The following is a 14,632-nucleotide window of genomic DNA, read 5'->3' on the forward strand; positions in this document are numbered from 1 at the left end:
GAGTATTTGTGAGACATAAAGAACTGTTGTTGACATTTTGTAATACTAGATCTTAGAAGTTTGTTATAAACCAGATATGCTATAAATGTGTGAATGAGAACTAGACTGTTTTGGGGTTTTTTTACTTATAAATGAATATGGCATTTAAGTATATTCCATTTTAAACTTGTGACTAAGAGTAAAATGTGCTTCCATGTAATTGACCCAGCTTACTAATGGGGTATTTAGGGCTTCTAATGTAATAGACTCTGAACACTATTTAAGAAGAAGTGAAACAAAAATTATAATTAATTCTAGAACATTTATAAACAGATATAGAAAAATTGTATTCCTTCTACTAAATGTTTGAAATTAGAGGCTACCTGCCAAATTATGTTTGGTTTTTTTTACCTTGTACAACTGATTGCAATAAGGTGTTATGGGTTTCAGGTAACGGAATTTTACTTTTTTAGTTAGTGTCTTATATTGGACATAAAATTCTTATTTTAACAGTCTGTACTAAACATGTTATATGACTAGTGAATTTTAGATTATTTATTTTAACTTATGTTTATATAAATACACAGGAAATCATATATGTTTATAAATATATACAAATATTTAAAGTGGTCTAGAAATAAGCCTAAATGATAGTTTTAAAGAATTTCCATGTGGTAGTTCCTGCAACACAGGATTGTTGCAGGGGGACTGAAAAGGAGACCAAATGCTATTGCGTTGCCTTAGTTTCTGTTAGGGCACTGTAACAAAGGCAACTTTATTTCAGCTGCCTTAGTGGTACTGTTATTACCTTTTGCTTATACAGATTATTTTGTACTGTGGAAAACTGCCAAATAAGGAGTAATTTTGTAATGGAGAGCATGGAATTATGAAAGCAGGTTGAACAGAAGGGTAACAGAGAAACATGTAAGCCAATACCTCATAGTTGAAACTTTGCTAAATTTCTTGATAACATACAGAAAAGTGTCGTAGGTAAAGCTGTGATCTGATGCAGGTATGACACATGAATGAACTAGTCTTTTCTCTAGAATTTCTTTATTAATTACAGAAATACTCAAAGGCCCCGACTGGGATTGGGATTTAAGTAATCCACTTACAGGAAGTAATTTCTCAGGAACAACAAAATACGAGACTGACAAAGTCTCCTTCATAAATGACTCTTGCTAAACCCCTCAATACAGAGCCTCTTTTAGGTGTCCTATCCAAACCAGTCCAGGTCTCTTGGTGACATTATGAAATGTGAGAAGCCTGTGAGCTAGTCTTTGGCCACAATGGAGCTTTGGCCACCTGTCTGTCCTATGCTTGAGATGATATTCAGGATGTTGACAGAGAAGAGTGGGACTTATCTACTAAAACTTGGCAATGCAGTCTCGTCTGTTTTCCAAGGGACTAGTGCAGCTGGCAATGCTTGATTGGCTGAGTACCATTTTCCTCTGGCTCCAACACAAAAGCCAACGTAGCTGACCTCAGTGGCTGGTTTCAGGTTCTTGATTTGTTTAGTCAGCTTCTAGTGCTTTCATTCTTACTCTGTAACTGCTGCCAAGAGTGCATTTGGTTTGCTTGCGTTATGGTCCACCACCTGGGCCTGGTGGTTCTCCTTGTACATCTGACACCAGGTTTGAGCAGCTCATCCTCCTCATCACTAAACTAAAGCTGATGGTACAGGCCCAGTGATTCTTTGTTTGTTTGCTTGCTTTTTAAACTTCCTCAGCAAAAATGGTACACAACTGATTGTGTCATTAGATGCAAATATCCTGCACTGCTGGACACAGGCCAAGGATGCCCAAGCAGGTCTCACAGTGTTTATGGTTCACTCTACTCTTGTCTTTTTCACAGCCCAGAAATTCCTCGGTTGGGTATTCATTTGCTTGAAGTTTAAGGGCTACTAGACGTTATTTCTCTGGCATCCCACAGTAATTTTGGATCCTTCACCATCTTCCAAATGCGCCAGGGCATCTAAGGCAGATAGATGCCCTTTATGTCCAAGTGGGCTAGATAAAGGTGCTCTCTGCATCCCCTGTCTTAGTTTCTATGTCCTCCTTGTTTCAAGAGGCACATGCAAACCTCTCTATTGCCATTTGGTTCCAACGGTCCCAATTCATCTGTCATCAATATGAATTGTGTGTGCATTGCTGAAATTGATAGTCGTGGTTCCCAGCTCTTTTGCATGACGTCTAATCACTGCAGTATTGTAAAAGGAGATATAAAAAGCTACCAAGTCTGTATCAGACTGTCAGATCATGGTTCTTGCTGGTGTAAGAGGCAGGAATCAAAACAGCCGTCCCACAAGAACTGCACATATGCAGTATGGAACTTTTGTGTGAGTTGTCATATCTGTCAGCGTGAGGGTCCATGAGACAGCAGCCCTGTGGTAACAACTGACACCTGAGGTTTGAGGGGAAGAAAGATTTGCAGCTTTGTGTGCACACTGCTAAATAATTCAAAAAAGCAGATAAACAGTACCTACAACTGCATTTTTTTTTTAATTTCACACTGATGAATCAAGATACTATAATCCAAATATATATACTTCAGATCCCTTTAGGCACACAACATCAAGCCAACAGTTACTAATAGATAAGGGAGTAGTAAAGCAATCTTTAGGCCATACGAATTCCATGCATGAGTTGTTTTCTGTTGTTGGATTTTGCATATGTTAGTTTTCTTTTGGAATGACAAGGGTTAGAGTGAGCAAAGGATATGATACGGATCTTTCAAAGTTAAGCTTTGATAGTGGTATTGAGTGTCAACACACTGTATATACATCTCAAGGATCTCTGTAATTCCAGGAGCTGGGTGGAAGATGAGAAGGCAATAAATAATAGGATACAGAGTAAACTCTTCTTCCTTTTTAATGGGAGGATATTTCAGACATGGTGATGCAGTTGACGGATGTTTGGCTTAGCATTAAAGAAAAAGAGAGAAGAGATTGAAATGCATAGTCATATAGGAAATAAAAAATCCAATTAGTAACGAAATTAATTAGTAAGGGACCCTATTGTGAATTTATCACAATAAAGTAGCTTATGCTTAGCGTCCTCTAAGTAAGGTAAATACATACTGCCTCAATATGAAATAAAGGTAATATAGAATGATAAGCCCATCATTTTTGATATTTCACTAATGCTAGCTGTAATCAGGTTTTGTCTAGCTCAAAAACAACCTTAAAACATGCCAAGAAACACGTTTGTTCATGTACAGGTACACACACATATTTGTCTTACCCTTCATTGTAACCACAGATATTGTGAGAAATAAATGAATTACCTGTTTTTACAAAGATGGTTATGATAAAAATACACAGAGTTGATTTGTTGTATTTATCCTTGGTTTTCACCATGATGAAGGCTACAAGTAGAAGAAGATGGTAAATAAACTGCAGTAGCATCAGGGCTTATAAACAGCATTCTGAGTTGGGATCACAATGCAGACCTAATTATTTTCCCTTCTGTACAAATTGGAGACAATTCTGTCCTGTCATAGAGGCTGTATCAGATACTAGTCATAAAAGTAGTGAAAAACTTCTATTATTGTGCTCTTAAATTAAAATGTACAACATGCACACCTATCCCCCAATCTACTCAATATTGTTTCTAGAGAGCAAATAATCTGTAGAGTTGTTGAGGTAACATGATTTGCTATTTCCTGGAATAAGTGCCCACAAACATGCGAGCTTGACCCCTATGCCAACTAACAAACTCTTGACTATGTACGCAGGGTGACCCCAATGATGGTTTCAGAAAAGTAGGATTTGGGGATTAGACACATTTGTCCCTGACAGGAGTTGTGGTTTTCTCCTCGTATGGATTAAATAACATACCGACAGTCTTTAGAGTTGCTAAGTTTGGCCTTCTGATTGCAAGTTCCATGCAACTTCATGTTTTGCTTTGTCTCACAATTCTAGGAATAGTGGTTTTCTGAGAAAATCAAGCTCATAATACTTTGGGACACTCTCTCTCGTGGTTTTTGTGCATGTAGAATTGGCAAACCAGCACAGTACATAATAAGAATGAAGTTCAATCTGTAGTGGTTTTATACCCTATGTTTTTAAGAGTGTGTAATTATTTTTCTGAAAATATATGAACAGAAGTCTCTGTAAAGCTCATTTCTCCAGCTATACAATGGTATACATGTAATTTGGGGATTTCCAGCCATAACTATAGTAGCAGTAACAAAAGATATTTAAAGCCGGTTAGCTTTGGTTATGTTTTTACTTAGTGATTGTAAAAATCAGGGTGCTGGTCTTGCAGTGAGATCCATTTACAAATCAAGCTCATTGAAGACTTGCAGTTAATACCATTCTATGTCTAATTGCACTCCCGTTTTACATAAAATAAATGTGGGCATTTGTTTTGAGGTCAGCGATTTATGAATGAAGAATATTTGTAAACATCCTCAAAATCCAATTCAACAGGAATTTGAAAACCTCAAAAATGCAAAGATCTGGAGAGTTTTCCCCATGCAAAATTGTATGGTGGCATGAAGGGTGAGGTACCAAGTTGTATCTGTAATTTAAGAGCCTGTAATTATTTGTACTGTAGTCTTTTGTGCACTCTGTATGACCATTACCCTTTTAAATTCAAGGAGTCTGATAATACATAGAAGCAAAAAAATACAGGCAGGTATTTCAAATAGAATCTGTAGAAAGAATAACGTTAACCTGTAGATCTTTTTGAAAAGATTCAGGCTACAGAACTGGGATTTTAAAGAGATACTGGCAAGAGAATCAGGCCCATCTGATAGGCACAGGAAAAAGTGTCAACCTGAAGGGCAGACATCTTCTAAAACAAAATTGACATTACCAGAGAACTTCCTTGAACTTGAAACAAGCTGCAAGATGGGCTGATTTCTTAAAATGTTGATAGTAAATTTTGATGATACATTCTCATTATGCTCTCACTGATGCAAATTCAATAAATTGCAATAATAATAAACCTTAAGAGATGAAGGTTATAAATGAATATCAAAAGATTGTTTCTGGGTTTTTTTAAGACCCCAAGATTTGTTTGGCATGTGGCTGAACAGTCATTTATCTTTGCTGACAGCCTGATTTACGTTACTAGACTATGCGCTGCTGTACACCAAATGGCATTGTCCAATTGGGTTTTATTTTTAGGCTGCTTTGTAGCAGATGCAGACTGGCACATCACTGCTTACTCCAGTGATGTGTGTTACATTCCCAGCAGGAGCCCCACTGAGCAGGGAGGAAGGAAACTAGTTGCAGAAATGATAGCAGTGCAAAGCACAAATCTCAAAACTCTGCTTTAGTGCGTCAGCTGCCAAGAATTACACGTGAATGGTACTTTAAAGCTGTCTTTGCTTCCCATTAGGGACTTGACTTACAATTGAAAAATCATACATAGGGAATTTGCTAGAACTTTGAACTAATATGCACATGCCCAAAACAGTTAAAGTCCTATTTGATACTGCAAATTCCTAATCCTCAGACATGTGTGCTATTCACTGCAGCAATGATGAACATTTAAAGTAGTAAGCACATTTTAAAGAATGTGTTCTGAGAGCTTGGTTCTGCTGCTTTTGAGATGAGCGGCAATCTTTGTGTTAAACTTAATGGGAGTAGATCGGACCCTATAACTGCAAAAAATGTATTTTTCTAGAAACCAGAGTAACTTAAATGTCTATATTAAACCATTTCCATTGTGAAAAGTACTTTTAATTTGGAAATACGTAGCATTTTCTCCAAACAGTATGTTTTAAGACCTTTCCTCTCTATTGTATAGTATATGTGCAAAATAAGTACAATGTGTAAGATTTATATTATTATTACACATAATTATAATGATTACTATTTAATTAATGCTAACCTAATGTATAATAAATATAACAATTGCCTGAAAAAGTAACAGTTATGGGAACTGACATAATTCCACTAACATCAAAATGAATTTCCCATTGTTTTCAGTGGAACCATATTTTACCTAACTGATTGGCTCACCTTGTATAAACAAGAGTCAACGATGGCTGGATCACAGACCTGCAAACCAGGCTTGCGCAATGATTTCCTCTGCGAACTTGGCAAGTGCTTTTATTGTGAATATAGTCAAAAAGTAGACATAATTTAACGCCTTCGCTATCCTACATTAAAAAAAATTTGCTTGCTTTCTTTTTAGATGAGTATTTTTCCTGCCAGTTTGTCGTATTATTGTGACACCACTGATACACTTCTGAAAGAGGAAGGCTCCTGGCCATTGCATCATTAGCAAAATTATTAATTGTGCTTCCTGAATTTCTATTCAATTTTCATATTGAGGTCAGCAATAGTAACTTCTAATATTAAATGGGCCAGGCTGACAACTAGTAAATAAATCTTTATTGAAATTGTAAACCAAATGTAATATAAAAATCAGAGGAGGCATCATTGCTGCTCTTCCAGTCACCTTTCAGAGTAAAAATCTTATTTCAGCTTCTCTGCTTTTAAAGGGAAACACTGAATTGCAAGAGACTGAGTGAAGTTTATTTGTAATGTCTAAAAATACTTCAGAAGGAATTTACCTGTCAGTATTGATTACACTAAAAAAAGGCAGAAAAAGCTTTCTGCATACGGTTGGCTTCCCAGAACACATGAAAAGAATACATGTGCTCAGAGCTGCTGTTGTGTAGCCAGTGGAACCTGGACGATTGCAGGCCATCATCAGTCTTTCTAGTCAAGGAGAAATGTCGGCTGCTTTTGAAAGAGGCAGTCCCACCATGCCCGCAGCCTCAGACTTTGCTGCTGCTTGCACTGTACGTGCAGTAGTGTTCCTGATGCTGTGTGTTAAGCCAGATGATGAAACTTGAATAATAGTCTTCTGCTGTGTACTGTCTTTTTTGCCAGAGCTCTTTGGAAAAGAGAAAGATTTTTGCATGAACACTAAATTGGAGTCCAAGTAAGCAGTCTGATGCTCCATAGTGTCACCTGCAGCTTGAAAACAACTATTGCACAGGGCCTGATTTTATTGCCATTGAAGTCATTGGTGTGTCAACATTTTCAGTTGTATTCCTATATTAATGTTTATGGCACAATTGCCAATTGATCATGAAATTTTAGCCTCAAGTCGTACATATATATCTGAAGTGATTTTGTACTATTCAAGTAAGTGTTCTTGACCACCATTAAAAGCTGTAATTTCTGTACAGTGGACATTACTGAAAATTCATAGTTCTTTGCCCATTATTCAGAAGGATACCCTTGCTTTCTGCAGTAATTGATATAGCCTAACAGTAAATTATAAATTAATATGCTGCCTTGTTGAAATCTATTGTGTATAGAGGAATTGTACCCAGGATGAATGTATTCCTACGCTTTGAAAACAGATTTAAATCTGGTAGCCAGTAATTGTTTCATAGAACAAAAAATAGGAGTCTCTGTCAGAACCAAGACACTTAGAGACACTTGGTAGCTTTAGCAAAACAATAGCTAACTGAAGAGGAGATTTTTTTCTGTGTTAATAGAAATGATATAGTGTCACAATTTGTAAATTCAGGAAAAATATCTGCTAAAAATAACTCTTAAAACAACTATACACCTCTCTCAAGTGTAGGATTCTACTGTTGGGTTTGGCTTCCATGATCATATAAACAGTAGTACCTGTGCTCCTCCCAAAAGAAATACATACTTTAACTACACATGCATCTTAGTGGAGACAAGAGACCCAAATGTGACAAAATGGAAATTGCTCTCATCTTACAGAGTTTGATTAAAGCTTTAGGCATAGAGCTTTTTAAATGACAAATGCTCAGTGAAATAATATTATGTCTTTATACTCCAGAGCACTATTAATCTGAGGTTTCAGGACTTTAAGAAATGTTAATTAACTAGTTACCATTCATGTAAAGTGTTAGCATTACAGTCATTTTGTGGGCTGATAACTGAAGCGTGGAAATATTAGGTTCTTCAGAAAGGATGAGATTGGGGTTGTCTTCCATGTGTATTTCCTATCAGATATTTACAGACGTTAACTGTTTATGCAGTAGTGATCTCCATGGATCTTCCATCAAGTTAGCTCAAAAGGAGCAGGAACAATTTTGGGAGACTGTGAACAACTTCAGTTGTACCCAAAGCAGAATGTTAATGCAGCCTGAAGCTTTGTGTTGGACACTTGGGAGCCCAAATATGATAGCTAAGAAGCCAGGCAGTGTTCTTAAGGATCTGAAGCAGTTGCATATTCACAGCAAGAACAGAGACACTATTGGCTGTTCCGCAGGACGGTGAAGGTTTGCATCACTTAAATATATTTCTTTTCAGAAAGTTGCCTGCTATAACTAGGGTAAATAATGTGCAAATTAGGAAGGCACAGTTAGGTCTATAGAAACGCATCTCTGCACAGGCTTGCTGAAATCTATTTGTGATTTCAGTATAGTTAAAGACAATGATCACTGCAGAATACGACTCCCAATAGAAATTCCATGCAGTGTGGGTACATTTAGTCTAATGTCTTGTTTCCAACAGAAGCCATCAGCAGATGATTTGGAGGAAGGTGTGGAAGACCCATAGGTAGTGAATAATCTGTACATATTAAATCTCAACTTAACCTTGAATTTGTTTTGAAGGTTAAAAACCTGAAGCATGGCAGTTTCATATACCTCCCACAATTTTTTACTCAAAGAAATCACTACTTTTGAGTATTACTGGTAACAATATAACGACTGAATCTCTTTTCAAGTCTGGTGAAATGGTTGGTCTCAATTATTTCCCTTAACAATAAGTTCTGTAATGTAACTACATGCTTATTTTATTATTGTTATTTTTGCATTTCACAACAAATTTCCTGTTGTTTTCTTGTAACAGGACAGCAAGAACTGAAGTTCAAAATCTACCTTTTCTGTAATATTCTGTAATTTTAATGTGGTTTTTTTTTTATCACAGGTCTTTCATGCCTGATTCATTTTCAGGGTAAAAACCAAACATCTTTCAGTTTGCCTTTTCCCTGGCCCAGGTCATTCTTCTCACCCTTTTAATTTCATCTAGCTCTGCAGTATATCCTTTATGGAGTTATTTGCAGCCTGTATCATTACACTTTCTTCCAGATGAGATCAATATGGATTTCTCTAACATTCTTCAACTTCTTCATTATCACTTTTCTTATGCATCCCTACATTTTACTTGTTTTGACCACTGCTAAACATGACCTCAGTCTGTTTTCTGAGTTGATACACTTTTTTTAGAATGCTGTGCAACATATAAATAACCCCTCCCCTTCTTCCCTTCCATAGCACAGTACTTTGTAGTTACCAAAACTGAGTTTTGCTTGCCATCAGACTGCCCATGTGATGTTGTCTAATTGGGTCTTTTGAAGTTCTTTCTAGTCCTCTGTAACCTTAATATAACCTGTCATCTACAGATTTTGCTGCTCCCTTTTCAGATCTTTGCTTTCTTTTCCAGTTCCAGAGAACTATTAAAATTGCTAATCTTATTCTAATATTAAAAAGCTCTAGTCTGACTAGACTAACAAGCTCTATTCTTGCGTCTCTGAGAAAGTTAGCCCATTTCCTACCTCTGTTTTAAACTTTTATTGCCATTACCCATTTTAGAATGTCAAATACTTAAAATATGGTGGCTTAATGCTCATTTATACTATGGCTCCCTTTTTTCATAGATGAAAAGCTATCTGTAATACTAAGAAACTTACAGAAAATATCTCTATTACGGACCATGCCTCTGACATAATTGGAAATTTTTTTCCCACCATGGTACAATTTATGTTGTTAGGATGGCTGTGTTACAGGGGGTTTGGCCCACATAATTATTTCTTAAAAGGAGAAAGATGCCTTCTTAAAAAAATGTAATTTCGAACTTTTGAATCTTGAGTTTTACATGTATTAAAACCAAAGAATTTGGTGCTTTGGACACATCTCTAGTATTTCAAGGGTGACATCTTTCAAAAATGTTGATTGTTAACAGAAGCACCAGTGAAACTACTGAATTTCCCATTACCTTCAATGGGTAGATGGGCCACCACTGATGGAATTTAAAAGCGCTGTCCCTGTATATAATCGTCAAAACAAGTGATGTTCACAATTTTTTTTTTTCAGAACGATTATGTTTCTGTGACATCATTATGAGAGGACTTTAAAACAAGGTAGTAACCATTTTGCAATTCACTGGTAAGGACAGGGGAAGTCCGTAGGACCGCATACAGGTACCCAATACTCAGTGCAGTATTGCCATCTGTTGGTAACTGCTCAGCAAAGCTGCCGAACTGCTACAAAGCCTTGGACGATGAACTGCCACGCTGACTTGCTGTAGATTATTACCGTTCTCTGCTTTCGACGGGCTGCGTTTTCTTGCACCGCTGCATTGCTGGGCAACTGGCTGGACAGGACACAGGTCCTCTGGCTCCCAGCTCTGGCCCAGATCGTTCAGACCCTCTTCCACATCTGAAGCTACTGCCCAGGGCAAAGTCTGTGAAGACCAGGCAGGTCTGTAGCAGGAATATTTAAGAATCCCCCCCCTCCCTCCAAGGGGGAAAGAGAAGGGAGTAGAAGCCTCAAAATTTCTCTGCATGAGCTTTAAAACCTGTAAAACCAGTGACAGATAAAAAGCATATTAAAAACACAGTTCTACTTCCTAGCCATGGAGTGTTTGTGTATCATGAATCTAATCAAGAGCAATACTTTTCAATACAGAAGAAATGGTGCAAGACCTGGAATCAGGAGTGTGGAGTTCCAGTTCCAGTGACTCATTAGGAAACCCTGAGGAGAACAATGTAGAGGTTCGTTTTTTTCAGCACTGCCAAGCTGAGATGCTCTGCAGCAAGTTTCAGGACTGCGAAGAATCTGTATGGTGGATTCAAGATCTGATACCTCTGCTCAAGATCCATCAATATCCATATTTCCTAAACATGCACATTCCAAAACTTTGCTTTATCTAACGAACCAAAAGTCCTTATGAGGACTATGTGAACCATACAATTACTACAACGCAAACAATTACTACATACAGAAATTAATTCCAATAGACAAGCAATAAAACGTAGAAAGAATTAGCAGTGGGAGCCTTAAAGAAAGTAATCACCACCTGTGATTGCTGTCCTGACCATCAAGAAAGATTTAAAAAGTGTTCTGAAAAGACAACCCAGGAACAAAAATGACAGGGCAGAAAAAAAGATGGATATAACAGAGACATTGATTTTACAATACATTGACATTTTCCACACACATGCTACCTCATGGCCCAAAGGAAATGGGTAACTGCTGTTCCCTGTCCTGTAGAAGACCCATATTACTTCTCCCCTTGCAAGTTTCTTCTACCGTTGCAGATGCCAGGTGCCCTTTTTTCCCTCCTCAAATTGTTTAACTGATTTATTTAGCAAAGTTAAATTCAGAGCAATTTCTTCCTGTCTATCCTTAGCATGAAGTTTGCTCTCTCTGTGCAAGATCTGAAGCAGAGTCTGTACCTGACTATCACAGTCTGAGTAAAAAGATTACCTCCCCTTGCAAGCCATCCCTTTCTTAAAAATTTAGGGCACTTACATTTATTAGAAATACTTAAAATGTAGGTATAGATGATCAGCTCAACTATTTCAGAATTAGTACATTGACACAGTCAGTCCTGGCCTCAGATTACTATGTGCTTTTTTCCTGAAGCCTGTTCCAATCTCATAAAAAGTACCTTTCTTTGCTGATCTGAGTGACCCCTGTTCCACCCAATTCACTGTAGTGAGTGTGCTTTTAGGTTTCTTCCACTGCTAAAACCGAAAGTTGATGGCTGTGAAGTACTCTGCAAATCTGGCTTCTTTTTTTTCTAGAGGCAACCTGGGACTGGATTTGAAAGTCTGGTCCCATTTCTTATTATCAGTCCTCAGAAGAATCCATTCTACTACCTTCTCTGGGGCCACTCAAGTATTTTGTTTCATTAGTGGAAGCTGAAAGCAGGATTCAAGACTGTAGTTTTGTTTGCTTTCATATAATAAAATAAGTTAGTACAATGGATTTAAATAGAAGTGGAATTATATATGAAAATTTTTTATCATGCCAGAAAATTTCAATTAGGGGAAATTAGCCACTTGGTTCTTTCTGATAAATTAATAATAGAGATCATCTGTTAAACGTGCCACTTAACCTTTCTGGCATAAGTGCCTGAGGCTGTAGTATTTAGGCTCTCCACATTCATTTGGAAATATTAATTTCTGTGCAGCTGTCTTCCAAAATGGAATTTTCACTTGTCTTTTTTGTAAGTAGGTCATTGTGCAGCTGTTGCTAATAGAGGCTGGCATTTGTAAAATGGTAAATCCACCATTGTACCCTATCGGTCACAAAATTGATCTCCATCAATTACAGAATATCCTTTACTAAAATGCCCTTTCTCAGCCCCAAAGGGTGTCATCCCTCGCTATGATAGCCTTTGGCCTTTTTGGAATGGGAATGTGTTTCAGCCGGTTATTTTGCAGGAGCTGAAGCACATGTTCACACTATTTGACTTCCATTAGTTTAAGGTTTTGCCATGACTACATTATCGCTTCCATCCACATTACAGCTGCCTTAAAATTAACCTTGAGGGAAATTGGTATGACAGCTATCAGCTGCCAAAGAAACAGCTGTCTCAACTGCTGAACCTCCCAGGCCCAAATCCTCCTCCTCCCCTCTACAGTGACATCAGTTGGTCTTTTCAATGTAGACAAGGCCTTACTGTCCCTGTAGTGGTCAGCTGCTGCACAGCTTATGGAAAGACAAGCAACTCACGGAACAGCTACAAACCTTATCCTGTGGTCTTTAAAGATTAAAATTAGGACCTTGGCCTGGCTATCTTTCTCATATGTCGTAAAATTTGCATAGTCTGCTGCAGGAACATTTTGAACTCTAGAACTCTCTGAGGTGTGTATGCTCTGTATCCTAGGGAAAGAAGAGAGGAAGTAAGAAAGCACTGGCAACCAAAGGAGGAGGTCTAAGAAAAGAAAACATGATTGCCAGATAATTTATAAATTTTAAGGTTCATGAAATGAGAGAGAGCATCTCAAAATCTTAGACTAAAGTGTTGCAAAAGAAAGTAAATGGAATTTACATTATGTGAGCAGCAAACATTAGTTATGGGTAACAAAATCAGCATTTTAGAAAGCAGAATTGGTAGTCATGGTACAGTCACAGTTTGTCCGTACTGTGAACTAGAATTAATGCGTTATTGATTACCTTATTGATTACCTCAGCCTATACATTCTTGCACTGGTACAATTAAGCATGAGACGAATGCTTGTAAATTTGGGATGTAAAGCCAACAAAATCCTGCTGACTTTGGGTTTGTGTCAGATAAACTTGCAGATCTTCAAGGTTCTTAAGATCTGGAGGATTTGGAGACGATTTGAACAGTGCAAGGACTATGATAAAGAAAGACAGGGAAGGGGAAACAAAATTGAAAAGAGCCGTGTTGAAACTTGGACAAAGGTACAGTTGGGCACTTGTGCTGGGTAAGGACATGGGATTCAAATTTCATATGAAAAGGAAAAGAACAAATACAAGATTCACAATTGCCACGTGAGCAGAGCAGTAAGAAGCTACAGAGCTATACTGTGGTTCAGTAGTTTGGAAGTGAAAAAGAGAGGTGGCCAGAAAAGAGAATTATAGTAATGAATGAGCATTTGAGAAAGGAATCATTGAAAGACATTTTAGCAGGTCATGTAACAAGAGGCAGTGAAATCCTGAATGTGAAGAAAGTAACACCTCAGATAACGCCCAAGTGTTACAGTGAAAGGCAGGACAGGGGAACTGCTGGTTTTTAAATAATAAAAGCGGAAAAGTAGAAGCAAAATTGAGACATCATCTCCACATAAGAAAACAACAGGATAGCTGGGAGGACTTGCAAGAGAAGTGAATGTAAATTTGTATACATGGCAGACCTTCAGCTTGAAGCTAATCAGTAGAAGGAGGTGAAGGTGCTCTGAGAACAATGACTACTGCTGATAGCAGGAGAGAAACTCAGGAAAAATATATGTAAGGGATCGCTGAATTTGGCAGGGATGGGTGAGACCACTGTAATAAATCCCATTTGCCCTGTTTTGAGAAAAATCAGACAGGTGAATCAGGAGAATTTCATGGCTGACTATCAAATGCTGTCAGTAAGGTTAAAATTTTTAAAAGGGTATTTGTTCTCTCCCTCTGGCTAAGATGACATATTTATTAAGCCAAACAAATTTACATCCTGGGTTACAGTGTGACTGTGAGCAGCAGTCTAGGATTATTGAGGGTTTTATCCTAAAGGCCTTGAAAAGGAAGGAAAATGTGTGAAGTTTACATGGCAGCATGCATGATGATGTATGTGGCTTCTTAAAGACTTACTGGGCACTTGTGTTCTTCTTATAGGAATTGACTCCATAGTCCAATTGTTGTTTCATTTTCCTTCCTTACATGAAGGTATGCAGGGAACCACACATACTGAGGGATGGTCAGGTAGATTTAGGCAGCATGAGAGAAACAGTCTTGCCTTGGAGAAATTGCCAAAACCTGTCAATTTTTTTTTCACCTTTTTTATGTTTTTGGAGGCCACAGGGATAAAAACTGTAAAAAAAATTGTAATATCAAGTGATTAAGATTTATTTTGCTGAAGAAACAGGCTTTGGCCTGTTAAACAGTTATTTTAAGTCTGATAAAGCAAACCATAGAAACAAGCGAGCGTGAAGTGAGGAAGCACCTTTTTTATACAGTC

The sequence above is a fragment of the Leptosomus discolor genome, chromosome 8 (genome assembly GCF_034619465.1).
Source record: "Leptosomus discolor isolate bLepDis1 chromosome 8, bLepDis1.hap2, whole genome shotgun sequence".
NCBI lineage: Eukaryota > Metazoa > Chordata > Aves > Leptosomiformes > Leptosomidae > Leptosomus > Leptosomus discolor.